This window comes from Amia ocellicauda, chromosome 4 (assembly GCF_036373705.1).
Source record: "Amia ocellicauda isolate fAmiCal2 chromosome 4, fAmiCal2.hap1, whole genome shotgun sequence".
Lineage (NCBI taxonomy): Eukaryota > Metazoa > Chordata > Actinopteri > Amiiformes > Amiidae > Amia > Amia ocellicauda.
Window position 1 is genome coordinate 5020696 of NC_089853.1, and position 16878 is coordinate 5037573.

At 42.4% G+C, this 16878-nt stretch overlaps 1 protein-coding gene across 2 annotated transcripts in view; it reads right to left on the reverse strand.

The window, feature by feature from the left end:
- Positions 1–16878, reverse strand: part of large2 (LARGE xylosyl- and glucuronyltransferase 2) — a 172372-nt gene that overhangs the window by 44743 nt on the left and 110751 nt on the right. Inside the window, exon 1 of one of the 2 annotated variants that reach the window (XM_066700594.1) lies at positions 12837–13024. The exons of the other annotated variant lie outside the window; for it this stretch is intronic. The gene's annotated coding sequence lies outside the window, so the exon portion shown is untranslated. Of the gene's footprint in view, positions 1–12836; positions 13025–16878 lie in introns of those variants that run through there. 2 annotated transcript variants of the gene reach the window in all.

Consider the following 16878-nt stretch of genomic DNA (forward strand, 5'->3'; position numbering starts at 1 on the left):
AACAAGAGGGAGAAACCTGGGAGATCTGCATTATTTACATGCAGTTTCTACAAGAAGAAAACAACTCTATAAACAGTTAATTTATATAATCTCCACACAGCATTTTCTCTCTCTCTAAAAGTAGAGGATGAGAAGAACCACCTCATTTATTTGACCAGCAGTGGATCAATATTGGCTGATGGTGATGTGATGTATATAACCAGTATTGTTAAACAAATTAGCCATATAATTGGCTTTCCTTACACAGACTTAAAGCAAGCAACAATAATATATATATTTTTTGTGAAAACCATGGCAGGGCTTTGGTTGTGAGAAAGACACTGGAGTCGCCCTGTCTGCTTTCTGACCCTCCAGATCACTTTCTGAGTCGTCTCACAATAACAGAGTTAAGAAACGGGGAGCAGACAGACAATATATAAAAAAAGAATGATAAGATCAGAAATAGAAGAAGATGCCGAACCCAATCTAATGAAACACGATTGAAAATGCAATCGCATATTTGTTTGGACTTGCCATGCTATTTGTTTTTCATATTCTCTATATGAGAAAAGTAATATTGTAAAAACTGAAAATATATGGCACAGTTTAATGGCAGTCTTATGAAAGTTCCCGACAAAGGACCTGTCTTTGTAGAAGACTTATGAGTGACTACTTTGGGTGAATCAGAATGACTCCATTGGCCACTTTATAAAGTAAACACAAAAGGAACATAAGAAGAAGAACATGAAGTGTCCAATCGAGAGCAGGCCATTCGCCCCATCGTGCTCGTTTGGTGTCCATTAATAACTAAGTGATCAAGGATCCTATCCAGTCTGTTTTTGAATGTTCCCAAATTGTCTCTTCAGCCACATCGCTGGGGAGTTTGTTCAGATTGTGACGCCTCTCTGTGTGAAGAAGTGTCTCCTGATTTCTAGCACGGCGTTGACGGGTTTGGTTAGTGCATCATGTTCGCTCGCTCTCAGTGGCTCCACAAAGACATTCATTAAATACTGTACACTGTGATCAGACCGGGGAGGATCTAACAGTGATCGGGCCGTGGGCAGAGAGGTTCGCAGAGCTGCAGGATGGTCTTAAAGGGGATGCACACAGAAGACACGTCCTTCCCCAGACAGGTTAATGAAGTTTCAATGAAGTAAAGCCCAACAACATTTCAGTCGATGCAGGTTTGATTTGAGAAGCTGCTGCGACTGCATCCCCACACTTGATGGTTAACTCTCTCTCACGGACTGGCCTCACAAGCCAATTCTCAGCTGACTCTTCTCGTTTAGCCGGGACTGATTAATGGCAGCCGAAGGAGACCTGACAGTGACAGAGCTGAACTTCATTAGGGAGATCATCGACAGCTGAGCCACATGGAGGGAAGAGGATACGTTCAGTGAAAGCTTAGTTTGCAATAGGAGAAGGCACCGTTTAAAATCCAGAGATCCCAAATCGGAGTGGTGCCAGCAGGTGCTTCACTGAGAGATTACGAGATTTCGGAGCGACGTATATTCTATTTCCGGCCGGTGTGTTCTTGTTATTGTCCAAATTAATTGATTGGGTCTTATCAAAGTTGAGAAGTGTGAAAGACTGGCCATAGACGAAGCCTTAAACTTGGTTCTTAATCAAAGAGCACATTTATTTTAGGGATTACAGCGGCGTCAATGTGAAAGCCAGTCTGCCACGTGCGTCTCAGCCCAAGTTCCTTTCTTAGCTGTTGACATTGCTATCTAAAGCTATCAGTCAACCTCAAACCCAAATGCATGGCAAGTATGCTTGAGAAAACAATCCAAGAATAAACCGTGAAAAGCCCGCCAACTGCCTTGAAGTAGAATAATTGCATTATCAGATAAGAGGCCTTTTCAAGAACTATGATCAAAACCAGAGACTTAAGAATACATTTTCAGCTTCACTGATCTGTTCGCTGTATAAATTACCGTCGCTTGGGCTCATTGCCGACTCTCAGCAACTTCTTAACACCTTGAAAGCAGACCAACTCCAGAGACACACTGCCGCCTTGCAGGTGTTTCTGTCCAAATGCCGAGGGATAGTAGACTACGCGGTTCCCAGCAGATGTTTTACTGTGTTGGACACCATCTCTTCGGGTGGTACTCAATACAGCAGGGTGAGGGAGTTCACCAAGAGGCAGTTCTCTCCTCACAGAAAGCAGGAAGGATCTTACACATACAGCAGCATGAAAGATACAGGGTTTTCATGTGGTAACCAATCTCAAGGGACAGCAGGAAATATGAAAAGCTTCAATAGTGCCAATGGGGGAGTTAAAGGGTGCAAAGATGTAATAAAACATCAGGAAACAAACCGGTGAAGGTAATTTGAATTCTGCAAATATTACCTGGCTTATTATTATTGCTATTATTACTACTAAAGGTAGACATTTCAGTTACACATCTGTTCACTGCATCTCAACAAAAGAGTTTTGAGGAAAGCATCTATGTCTGTCAAGTCAACACTTCAAAGCACAAAACATACATCACAGTAATAAGCTCATAAAACACACCCAACACACCCAACACTCACTCGTATTTTATCCAAGAGCCAACTCTAATCGACGAGAAGACTTTGCATGCCGCAGTACTGCAGTAATGTATTGATCTCTCAGACTCCTGTGCCACGCTAAGGTTTTCTCTCAGTTCAGCCCGTTTTGCCAGTGACTACAGCACAGAGAAACGGCTTCCCTAACACACTCGTACGCGCCTTATTAGTAAATTGATTATGTTTCTATTTAATGAAAATGTAATTTGACTGTGTGTGAAAAGGGGGATTAAATCAGGCCCTTTGAATGGATCTGCTAGATTTGGCTTTAGAATCACTCACGGGGTTAAACATAATAATAATAATAATAATAATAATTTTAATCTCATTTGAAAGCAGAGATATTACAAAACAACTCCATGGGTTTCATACAAATGCACAGTATTAGCATCAGTATCTCAAGCTGAAGGCAAGAGCTGAATGAAATTGATAGTGTGGTCATGTTTTCATTAATTCATTGGTTTGCTTTGTATGATTAAACTATATTTTGGTTAATGCTTTTAATTGAGTTTTTTTACAATTCACGCTGAATTCATTGTGGCTGTAAATCCCCAGTTTTAATTAATCTTCATCTTAGATGCTGCCCAAAGCATAACTTCGGTACCGATGGGAACATGCCTGAAGGTAAAATCATTAGGTAACTATACTATATGTAATCTTAGTACTCAGACCCATAGCTTTTCAATGGAAAGTGCTTTAATTCATGCTGATTATATGACCAATTAGGAAAAAATGATAAGTAAGCTATTGATGAAAACTCTTCTCAGATCTGTAGTTTTCAATTTGTGAGAACTTTGATTGTAAAATATGTTAGTAGTTAAGATAAAAACAACAATCATATCTTTAATTAAGCAGATTTCCTGTGTTTTCCAATTAAGGCATTCTAGTTCTTACTCAAAAATCAATCAGGGAATTAATGAAAATCCATGAATTTATTATTAATACTTTCCAGAATTAGTTGGAAATCATATTTTGAAGTTCAGATACGATTTGATATTTTCCAAATCTACAGATGTAATTATATTTGAAGCACATTTACAGTACCTTTTGACGTTTCCATATTTGCATTAATTAAAGCACTTTGTAGTGAAAGGATAGGAAGCTGTGCAAACATGTGTGTACGGGGCAATTCAAACGGCACAAATCATATGGCAAAAAGATGCAGAGTCTCTCGCATTAGGATGTTAAACAGGTAAGAGCCATAATACTGTGAACCCACCGGAGACGAGAGACCGGCTTGTTCAAAGCAATCACCAGAACACTGCTGGATATCTGGCAGAGAGCCACTTTCCGCAGCGCTGTGTGCTTGAATACATAATGTGTGTGTGTGCGTGAGTCTGTGCGTGTGTGGGAAGGGAGAGGAGGGGGGTTCCTAAATGCTTTGCTCTGTTATAACACACTGCTGCAATGATGACACAGCAGACATGGGAGAATACAGAGTCACAGTTGCCTCGTCCCGCAGGAAGTGGGAAGGCGACGCAAATGTTTAATTGCCGTCAGTGTGAGAAAGTGAGCCCGGCGTTAGGATGAGGAAACCGGTAAATGGAAACAGAACGGTTTTATGTAATTGAGGCAGCAGTGCCGTTTGTTTACAGACGGCACAATCGTCTCAATGCTGACTGGCTGCTAGTGTTGCTTTGACAGAATAGTTTCCTTGAAGATTGAGGAACCACCCAGAAAGTTTTCGCACCCTCAGCACAATGAGAGCACAATGTCTACCAGCTCAAGGACAACAACGACAACTTCACTAGCACAGTACTTTCACAAATCGCCACCGGTGGTTATACACATATAGCACAGGCCCGGCTGCCGTATTCGATCTGAATTGTATACTTGTGTGATTCAATTATCCACCTGAGTAAGGGTTACACAGACACACACTCACACAAAATGCTCACACCATATGTTCCATCACAACAGCATACAATTCCACCTCCATCGCAAATGGCCTCTTCCTGTTTGTGGGCCTGTATGAGTCTGTTCTCAAGTGCTCTCTCTCTCTCTCTCTCTCTCTCTCTCTCTCCACCCTGCAGGTAAATTACATCTCACCCCAACAGCTAAATTAGATCTGCCTCCAATAGTTCCATTATCCATTACCTCCTCCATTAAAAAAGATATATTCGGCAAAAACTGCTGGTTAGAGTAAATTATTGTACCTGGCTTCCTGGAACCAGCAACCATAATGGGAAGAGATCGAGAGATTATGGAGTTTTATTACCGCTGTTTTAAAGATGCAGCCATGCACTTAACATTACTAACGAGTGAAAGAAATGATAAACAGACTTCGTGTGAAGAAAAGCTTTCAATCGATGCTCATGAGACACAAGCAGGAAACGTCAAGCAACAACAAAGCTTCCGAATTCAGTACACAGCCCTGCTGGGCTCGGAATGAAAACACTTCTCTAATGATATTAAGGATAAGGAATATAATTACAAATCCAGGCCCAAAATAAGAGTCTCTGATATACTTAGGACAAGTTTATGTGGACTCATCACTTTCCTCATCCAAACAATGTGGGGAAGCAATACAAAAAGCAAACACAATGTTAGGGTATATTGTCAAAAGTGTAGAATTGAGAACAAGGGCAGTGATGTTCAGACTGTACGATGCACTAGTTAGAGCTCATCTGGATACTGTGTGCAGTTCTGGGCTCCACACTTCAAGAAAGATATCGCTGCTCTAGAGGCAGTTCAGAGGAGAGCAACCAGACTTATTCCAGGTCTGAAGGGAAAGTCCTACTGAGAGACTGAGGAACTGAACCTTTTCACCCTGGAACAGAGGAGACTACGTGGGGACTTGATCCAAGTCTTCAAAATCATGAAAGGCATCGACCACATCAAACCAGAGGAGCTTTTCCAGATCAGCAGGGACACACGCACCCGGGGACACAAATGGAAATTGGGCTTCAAGGCAGGAGACACTTCTTCACGCAGAGAGGCGTCACAATCTGAACAAACTCCCCAGCGATGTGGCTGAAGAGACAATCTGGGAACATTCAAAAACAGACTGGATAGGATCCTTGGATCACTCAGTTATTAATGGACCCCAAACGAGCACGATGGGGCGAATGGCCTCCTCTCGATTGTAAACTTTCTTATATTCTTATGTTCTACTTCAGTAAAAAGGTGACTGTCTGAACTTCCAAAAGCAAGAAATAACTCTACAACAAAAACACAAAATGAAATAGTAACTCTGGTCCAGTGAATAAATACATAATATATAACCTATACATGCAAAACAGGCATTTATAAAAGATTGTTCTGTGTGACCAGTAACATCATTTGTTCTACATGGTGCCACGGAAGCAGTAACACAAACAGAAACTAGGTTTAGTGAAAGTAAAAGAGGGAAAAAAAAACCTTTCAAAAACTAGGTTCAATCTCATTTGGGGGAATTTCAGAGAAATCGCCAGCTACACGTGAAAGGATTCCTGCTGTCTTTCATGTGCAGCCAATATGTCAGAAGTCACCCGCATTGTTCTCACGCCACTGCCTCCTCGCAGCTACTTCAAATGGACGAGTCTCCTTCTCATCTCGGCCTCATTTCCGCGCTGACGATGGAGACGATTAACCGTCTGCATTTATTCATTTACTCGACAGATCCCTCACTGGTGAGCATTCCCTAACCCCACCAGAAGACGGTGCATTAAAAAAAGACAGCTATGAAATCTCTGAGCCAATAGAAGAGTCATACTCTCTATTCGGCCCGTGAGGTATTGTCACAGCCTGTTCCTATTCTCGGCGCCTTTGCAAAAGCCCGCCTCACCAATCGCCAAAAGCCTCTGTCACCTTTCCTTTGGATACGACAGTTGTGTAGAAACAAAAAGAAACAAACAACCCAGTGATATGCCTGGCTGTGTACCCTGTGTTATCCAGATTGGGCTTCGACTCAATGCCAACCTATAATGGTAGTAACTTGAAAATGGATGGATGGTTGGACAGATAGATAAATAGATAGATTCATCCCAAAGGCGTATATTAAATGACTACTGACATCCATTGCCTTGATACGGAGATGTGTTTGATGAGTCACCATATTGGATCCCTACCATTACAGTAGGGAGAATTCAAAAGCATGAGTTTATTGTCCTTGTTCTTGTTCTTGTTCTTGTGCGGGCTGTAATGGCCATAGAATTGTGTCACTTACAAAACTGAAAGGACTGACGTCTCCTTAACATTATAATCGCCTCAGTCACAAGAGACAGTATGGGAAAATGAAAAGGAACAAGAAAAGAGAGCGATCCTCACAGAACACTCAGAAAGACCGGGCTTATACACAGATTTGTCATAGCAGGAGATGCTGGAGAAAAATGGTAACACGAGACATTATTATTATGAAAAAGGTATCCCATTTACTTAAGAGTGCGTGGTGTGTGGTTGATCATGTTAGATCCGCTCAGCTCAGCGAGAAGAACGTAATCGCATTGTGGCTGCGAGGTTTTATTCTAATACCGTGAATTGCATTTCAATAAAGCGCAATCATATCAGTTCTGATGAGCCAGTCTTAGTCACGCATGTTGTTTATATTGGTGTTTCATAAGTACAGCGAAAAAACCCTCAGCCTACGTGCGATCCGCAGGAAGAATATCCCAGCTTTTATGTTCGAGCATTAAGCAACACTCCATAACCCTGGTGAAATATTCAAAGTTTTTCAAAGCCAAGGCTGTCACTCTGAAGTGTGATAGATTCCCTTCCTTACTCAGCATCTCTAGACAGCCCTATATTTCCCAGCAATCTGTCGTCTGTTTTTGACGCTACGCGAGCAATTTTGTCTAGCGTTTTCCACACCTATACTTTTCATCTTGCTCATTCAGAGGCTTCAAAATCATATAGTCGAAGGGGGGAATAATACTACGGGAGTTAACTGGGGAAAAGAAAACGCAACCCCTACCCAATTATAGGTTCTCTCGGCTGCGTTTTGCGATTCCCACGACCGTTATTTGCGTGGAGTTTGCTATCGAACCTTTATGTAGATTAAAAAAAGGTGCCAAGAGAAATAATGGCTAGAAAACATCCGAAAGAATATCCGAACACTAGACATAAGAAATACTTCAGAATGGTAATCGAAGGACGTGTCTGGATCACCTTGTTTTATTTCAGTGGTTAGAATCGAGCTAGCTTAGGAAGAGGTTGTTAGTGTGTGTGTGTGTGTGTGGGGGGGTATTTTTACCTCAGTGTGATTGACTGCTCCTCGAGATCAGAAGAATGTTATGGGAGTTTTCACCGACTGCAGCAGAGACAGCAGGCCGTGACGCAGAGACGCCCTCCTTCACCCAAGCGGAGAGTAATGTATTTTTATTTATTTACATTAATTTTTGGCAGGAACGGTGCTCTCCCTGTGCTGACTGTGGGCAAACGCAAACCCCTGCGCAGTGTAGCGCCCCAGGCTTTCAGCCTAGCATCCCCCTACGCTGAGTGTGTACACACACACACGCATATACACACACACACACACACGTATATACACACACACACACGCATATACACACACACACGCACATACACACACACACACACGCATATACACACACACGCACACGCATATACACACACACACACACACACGCATATATACACACACACACACACACACGCACACGCATATACACACACACGCACACGCATATACACACACACACGCATATACACTATACACACACACACACGCACACACAAAGCATAAACTTGTTTCTCTTGCACTGAAAAAGACATCATACTCACTGTTCCATAATATGATGTCACAAAAAGGCCAACAATCAACAACAGCCTGCCCTTTCACATACTGTTTTCAAATTTCAGAGAATATGTCCAGCCATTAATAAGAAAAAGAAAACACACACATCCAACATCTTATACAGGTAAAGTTAAAACAAAAGTATAAATACAGTAGAGTACACTTCTATGCTCCAAAACCATTTTATTTAAAGCGGAGACAGATCCCAAAGATCTTGTAGATCTTTGACGAGAAAGGAAATGACTTTAATGAGTAAGCAAAAAAAAATCCCTGCCTTCACTCCCAAGAACACTAGCCTGTAATAATTAGGAAGCACACCTGCTGGATCTGGGTCTCTCGCTCAGGAGAGAAGAAAAGCAATGGATTAAAGAATGCTTTGTTGTTGTTTTTGAAACATTTTTACAGTCAACTGAAACAAAGCGAGGAACAAAAGGAAAGGCACTGTAAAAAGGGATACATGTGAGCAGATGCGAGCGCAGATCAATGGCTGTGATGTTCTGAAGCGCAGAAAAAGAAAAAAAATCAGACGCACACGGCCTAATTAAAGGATCTGCGTTATTACAGAGCTAAAGAGATTTCCCTCCCGGAAATGAGTCAGCCCTCAGACTGAAATAAAATAATTGCAGGTTGTTTTCTTTAATCTAAACAAAAAAACAAACACTGCTGGTGAACGGGGGTTAAAAGTAATTGACGTGCCGCTGGCAAAGGGACAAAAAGACAGTTTGGAAAGTTGCTCTTGAAAAGAAGCTGTTCTGTCGAGGCTGTGGAATTAGCTGGCCTTTGTTTTCCGGTGGGATCTGACAGTGTCGTCCTAGTGTCCCCACCCCCCGCACAGTTCAGTCACCACTTTGGGGTTTCCTGTGGACACACACTCACCACGTCACCGGAACAAAGACCATGGCAATCAGCACATCGTCAGAACAAAGACCGTCCTCCTCGCGTTTAATAAGAAAGGGCTGTGAAATTAGCACTCTGTATTGTGCGTGCTGCATCTCGGGGGCTACTGCGCCATTACAAAAACAAAGGCAATTAAGAACATTTTCAGTTAAAAAACATAATTGTTATAATTGTCTGCCCGCACGTCACTAAAAGAGCAGAGAGCCCACTCGCCTATCGCACTTTGTGGAAGCTGGAAATAGAGCAAGCCAACGTAGATGCACTATTTTTGAAGATTTTCTCTTTCAGGAACTTGGTGTTTATGTTTCACTGAAGAGGAATAGGTTGTAAAAACACCCAGAACAAAACAAATAATCTTGTTTAGTGGGTAATCCTGTACCCCCTTCCTTTGCCAGTACCAACTTGTTGAAGCTGCATTTGGGAAACTACAAACCCCCCGGGCCAGGGGCAATGAAATATAGTGAATGGGCACAAGGTTTCAGCACATGGCAGCGACGCACACACAGGGCGTACTGGCGAGGATCAGGGATGTGTAACGGTTGGGTTTTGGCCGACGGCAGGCTGCAGGTCAGAGCCATTGATGTGGATTGTGAACAGCCTTGACAAGCTCCTTCTTTCTCAACTTTAATTCCACCCGACAGCCTCCTGAATTCAATTATTTGAATAATACTGAATGTCACTTAATCGGACGCAAAAAGCTGGGGACCCTGCCTGCAGAACCTGACCTGTACATATATGAAACATGTCAAAATGACTTGGAAGGCACACAAGTGCATCCGTTGACCGAAGAACAGGGCCTTCTGGGTATTTAGAAAGTCGATTTTACAATGTTTCTATTTTATGTATGGCTTGCAAGTCACAAAATGAAATGTACTTATAGCTATGCAATTGATCTTTAATGATGTTTTCCAGATAAGTGGTTTAGATTTTGACTAAGCCACTCTGAAAAGTTGCATCAGTTGAGCCCAAATATTTGATCAGAATTGGTGTTGCAGCAGCTTAATGGTACTTTCATGTACTGGTTGAATTATTAATGCATATTAACCTTCAAAGTTCACCACGTCTTCAGCTCCTGTATCTAGACTTATTATCCCTCAGAAAGTCCTGTGCAGTCCAATACCCAGCACAGATGCTTAATTCAATATATTAACGTCAGTCTGTATTTTCATTTGTCACATACATTTCTCAGAACTCTCCAATAAACTAACTGCAACACTCAGATAAATAATCTTGTTTCATCTGCCCAATTTCCCAAAATGTATTAGTGGTTGTCTTTTGACTTTTTGGCTAATACATTTAATGTGCATGAAATGAAAATTAAATCAAGTCCTGTCTGGAGTCACGAGCAAGACCAACACAATCAAGTTTAACGGTTTACATAGTGTGATGTACCTGAACGTCTCCAGTAAATAACTGATCGAAATGGATGCTTGTTAGCCCCCAATAATGCACATGAACACAAGTCATATGGAGGTGTGGGGGTGGAGGAGCAAAGCATATGGAGAAGATGATTATTTCAAGAGTTATTCAATTATTTAAATGGTCGGGAGGAAAATACAAAATAAAAACAATTGCCAGTGTTTTTGTGCTAGGCTTCCTTCCTGAGCTCAATGCGAAGTGAGTATTACGTAACAAGTTTACATTAGAAAGGCTGTAACGTGAAACGCGGCCCCTGTGGCGCTACGGTTTCCATTAGAACAAATGAAGCAAGGCGTCTTTTTTAAAAATTCCTTACATTGGTGAACACGTTATTTTTTAATGCTGGCAACTTTTATGGTTGATTAGTCAATTAGCTATTGTATGTGTCTGTGAGCAGTAAACACGCACACAATCACTGCTGCTTCAACCAGAGAGAGTAAATAATTAAAACATTAAAAAAAAGCCCAGGAGAAACATCTGTGCCTATTCCAGCCTCCGTGAGGTGAAAGCAAGCTAATGTACGATATCGACACGGCAGCCAAGATCTGGGTACCTGGTGCAAAAAAGTCAGTCATTCCTCATTGTGGCAGTGTTTTTCTCTCTCTCTATTCTCATTAGTAAACAGAAACCTCCAATCTACAAGGGATATTTCCCTTTGAAATGCATCAAAAACATTTGCCTGTGTACATAAATCACACCATGATTAACTACAGGGCGCAGCGATCAGTCTTGCTGCCGTTCTTCAGCCCGAATCAAACAGTCGACCCGACAGAATAATGGCACCAATAACATCCACATCCTACATGTATATGATTGTTTGGTTGTTGTTATGTGTAAATGGAAGATGCATTATAACTGAAGTGAACGTACATAAAGCCCATGGTGTCTATTTGCTTTTGATCACTGGTGACAAAAGAGGACCTGTGATGTTGAATGACACTCTCTGGTCCAGTTCACAGCGTAATGACACAGGAAACCAAGCCAGTGTGCAAATAAACAGCCAACGTGGGACTCCACAGTCGTATTTCTAATTCCTTAAAGGAAGGAGAGAGGTTCAGGCTTAGGCCATCAGACCTGCAGTCTTGTATTCAGCTCCTCTCCTCTATAGTGCACTTTCTGTAGTTTTAGGGAGTAACCACTGTACCTCAGTTACCGTGTTTATTCATGTTCAGCTCGTAGTCATTTAACGATTGAATAAATTAATAAACGTCCACTCCGCTAAAGCATTACAGAGAACCTCCCTCTCACTCTCTCCACTGAAATAACTCTCTCTCCTTCTCTCTTCCTCCCTCTCTCCCTGTCTCTGCAGCATTCATCCATCAAAACAACTTCCCGAGATTCGGATAGTCCAGACAGGTACAACTTTAAGCAAAGGAACATAATAGGAACATAATCCACTGTGCTAGAGCGGAAATTCAATTTTCCAGTCAGCTTTATTAAGTGGTGAAGGCTTTTAAAATATCTAATCTCCCAGTATTTTCCATCCTTCCCCTGTAATGATTAACGTAACAGCCCACTTTTAAATAGGTTACCTGGGAAATGAACCCATTTAGATCTCTGTGAGGTTCCCGATGAACGCTGTAGAGCTTTGCTACAGAGATGCACGTTAAATAAGCAGGATGGACTGAGCACAACAATGTTGACAACAAAAAATGGAATTTAACAGATCTCACGATGATATAAACATAATACAAGTATTTTTCAAAATTGTATACCTAGAATCCCTTTGTCCTAGTCAATTTCCCCTTGACTGTGATTCGTTTTAGCAAACCGAGACAACCTGAAACATCCAACAGAGTCCTCTAGTCAAAAGAGGAATAAAGCTAATGAAACGTATAAATACAGAGACTAAAATCCCAGAATGCAATCTTGAAATCACCCCTGTCAATAGCGTCAGAGAAAAAGGAAGCTTCTAAAGTCAAAATCTAGCACGAATATACATTTTGAAGACAGGTTAACCTTTACTGTCCCCAGGGTTTCAGCCACGTGTTTCCCAGTTCACATATTATCCCACCTGGCCGCTCGCTCTGGTCAAATCCCTGCTCTTCACTGGCTTTGTAGACACTTGCTGGGGCACGTGTGGCTGTTATGGTCATGAGATGAACACTGTATATAGTATCCCCTTTAAAAAGCATAAGCATCTTTTTTAAAGATCTGGCTTATCAGTTCCTGAATGTTGTCTCCATTTGAGTAATTACACACCACAAACAATAGAAAGAGTGAGGAACTGTAATCCAGTGTCTCTCTGCCTCACCTGTACAGTATCCGTACATCTGAAGTTTGATCCTCAGTTCCCCAGAAGTCCTCAAGTCCTTTCTGACACCCAACCTCCTCCGGGGAGATCCAAACAGGCAACTGGTGTTTAACGTGCCTCCGACTCAGCAGGACCGAACACCAGGTGTGAGTCGTAGTGCTGAGTCCCAAACACAACAAAGCAAACCCTCAAAGCTGCAAATGTATCTGTATGTGTTAAAAACTAAATACTTATGCTGTTGTCGAATGCAACACACAAAATAAAATGTCATGCAACAGAATTATCCTAAAAATGAGGTGGATAACATCTCTGTGAAGGAATCCCCGTGTTGCCAAGTGGGGAAGCTGTGATCTGGCTGCAAAGCGATCCAGGGAGCTGGCTCAGCAAAGTGGTCGACCCGGGGAGGCCGGGGAGAGAGAGAGAGAGAGAGAGAGAGAGACCCGCGCCAGGCAGGTGTGAGCGGAAGGCAGTGAGGGACAGCTGCTCCTCCAGCGCGAGGAAGTACTGACCAGCTCCTGCTGCCAAACCCCCCACGAGACAAATCTACAATTAAAGGGTCATCACCTCCCCCTCTACACACACCCAACACCCATTAGTAACTCCCTCCCCCATCGCTGCCTCCCTGCCTGGGACTTCTCAACAATCTGTGGTGAAATTACTTTCTTAAGTGTCACAGATAGTGCTTGAGGCTCTCTCTCACACAAACACACTCACACACACACTCTCACAGGGGTCAGCTTCGGTAATATTCAGCTGCACAACTTTAACCCAAAGTGATTAGCCTTCACAACTGTCTTCGGGCGACGACCATTAATTTCAGTTCGTGACCTCCTCCGGGGGAGTTTCGCCAAAACAACTTTCCCACATGAAGAATGACCCTCAGACTGTCAATCGAGCATTTCTCTTAAGACCCATTTTAAATTTTCCTCAACACAAAGACCTGCCCCCTCACCTCTCTCTCTCTCTGTGTGTAAACACTGGTGAGCACTATGTTGTCACTCTTTTTTTCATCTACGTGGGGTAGGGGAGTGCAAAAATAGATTTAGATCTTCATGAATCTGCATTGTATATACAGCACAGGAGACTAAATCTACAGATGGCGTCTTTCTCCCCCAGTAGAACCGAACAGTGCGCTTTGCGATGCCGTAATTGGCAGGTAGGGAATGACAAATGCCGTTATATATCTGCAAATTGTTTACGGAGGAGACTGCGGACCCTTACATCTTTTGTAATCATATTAGCCGCCACACAAAATCCATATCTGGAAAATGTTATTCCTACGATATTGTATAATAACCCATCAAAAACTCATACCGTTTTTTTGTGTATTATTACAGTGGCTTTGAATTATTCATTTGGAAAATATTGACTTGATTATATTTACGTAAAATAAAGCTGTAGGAGACAGCAGCGAACATGTATCTACGGTGAGTAAATCCTAGAATGACAAGAAAGAGAGGTTTAGTCAAAATACAAAACCAGACAACAATAGTCACTGCGAGTGCCATAAATACTTTTGTTTTGGCAGCATATTCGAATAACCCATTAATGTGGTAATTTAGTTTTATTTCCTGTATTCGGATTCATTCCTCATCAAGAACTAGATGAAAATAAATAAACAGAAACAAACAAACATATGCAAATGCTCAAAAGGCAACTGCGCAGCGACTTCACCTGAAACAAACAAAGAGCTCCGCACCAGGCGTGAAGAAACCCAGAAGAAAAAGTCTGCACCGGTACATTCGAAGGTAAAACTAAACATACGTTGACTCTCCTTCGCCATGAGACAATCATCTCTGGTTTGTCTGAAACATCCCCCCATCCATAGAGTCCTTGGCTCACACTGGACTCTTTCTAGGGACCAGTCAGAAGACGTTACACTCAAATGACGAGACGTGGGGGTTTTAGCGAGCAGCCGGGACACTTTTTCATTCTTAAAGTCTTGAGGTTAGCAGTGGAAAGGGGAAGCAACAGAGGAGGAAGAACACAAACCGGAGAAGCGCTGTCACCAGAGACTTCAAACCCCAGCTCCCTTGACCACAAACTGTGAAAATACCCAGTTTGTTAACAGCTGTGAGACGAGAGAGTGAGATATTGATTGCCACCCTGAGGGGGCTGTGTGTGTCATGGGGAGCAAGGGGGCAGAGGGGGCTCTAATGGAGGACAATTAACACAACAGATCCCAACATGTCTATTTGCATGTAACGATGACACAGATTACAGCTGAAGCCTGTTCCCCCCTACCTCATACATCTCTTCTTCACTTCCTTATATGCTGCTGCTGTCAATATCCATCTGATTAATCAATATTTAACGAGGGCCCCATGTAAGGAGATTAAACCGAAAAATCTATGTCTCTGGAGGCTAAACATAAATAGTAATAATTAATATCTACTGTGTATGAATATCAACATAATTTCAAAGACAGTTTTTATGTTGTTATAGTGTAAGCAATCAGGACGTGACTTGTAATTTGTAAATGTTTAATCTCATCTCCAGGAGACAGACGGGTACCTTTCTTTCATCTTTTCAAGGAGTAAAAGGAAGATTTATTCTTATATTAATAATATATATTCTTTTAAACCTCCATTGACCCATTTATCTTAGAGCTTTCAATATCAACAGAGACAGAATATCTTTACCCCTAAAAAACTCCTCAAAAGCCAACTACCCAGCTCGCATCACAAAGGTTGAGTTAAGTCCCCCAGAGAGTTGCAGCCTGGTGTGAACTATCGGCTCACATTTCAAAACATCCCTTCCACTTTGTTTTTTGTCAGACAGAAGCCCAATGTACATAACGGGCTATAATTACAGCACAGTCACAGAACTACTTCTTCAGCAGCACCGTTTATCAAACACAGAAACTAACAAGTTCATTTTATTTCACCAATCAGACGGCAGCTCTCGGCCCCCGAGTCGCGGCGGGCACTGGCGGATTCTCACGCCCCTCTCGGAGAGCAGTGGGATGCTGGGAGCAACAGCGCAGCCCAAGGCAGCTCTTAAGCATTAGTCATCACAGCCCATTAGCGCTGGAGAAAGAAGACACACACAAAGGTCTGCAACGGCTGCAAACACCTCACCCCCGATGGCCGATCACCGCCGACTCCTTCTGCGGTGAATAAGAAACTAACACCTGGTCGCGGTTAAGTCAGAGAACTAGCCGACGCTGCACGCAGACCGAGTACTAATTGAGAGAAACCAGTCATAACACTTCATATCTGCAAGCTGCTGTGAAAGAGAGAGATCTTACTGGCCTACTCTCGTGAGATTAGCTTAAAAAAACACATACATTACAGAAAGGAAAAATAGAACTCAAATATACTGCAGGTTCTTGGGAAAAATACTTTTTTTTTAAAACACGGGGGCTTGTTGAGAATGAAAATCTAAAACATGGCAATCTACAATGTGTCACACAGCCGTGGAGACGTCACACAGTGTTCGCAGCCTGGGGGCCCTGCTTGCCAGGTCTTTGATTTACCCCAACCTCCTCTCTGACATGTCCGGGCTGGGAGTCCATCTCTCTCATACGGACGTCATCGGCCTGTTGGGGGTCTCCTGCCTGTGTGGAGGTGATGTTGACCTACCCAAGAACCAGGACTGATTTCACACACATTCAGTCACCTGTTTCCCAACACGTATGACAGACAGTCCACACTCACACCCCACACTGTTCCACCCCCCGTGCAATAGACGTGCATTACTCATGCTACGAGTAAATACATTTTGTATTGATTAGAAAACATCTTCCTTGTTCCACAAGTTTTCAGAAATTTGGGTTTTGTAACCTATCTTGTATGTTATCTTGTTTTGCTTTTGGCTCATCGACCTCAGGTTGAAGTTAAATGTGCAAATCGAGGTAATATGCATAGGCAACACCAATGCAGCTATGTTTTATAAGACACCATGGATTTGAAAGTGATCTGCAATCCTGGTCTCACCAGCTATGGTGGCCCATGCAGGAGAGGCACTTCTCTGTCAAGGTACGACTGAGGTTGAGTAAACAGAACGACAAGAGTGGAGAAAAAAACAAAAACAAGAGGAA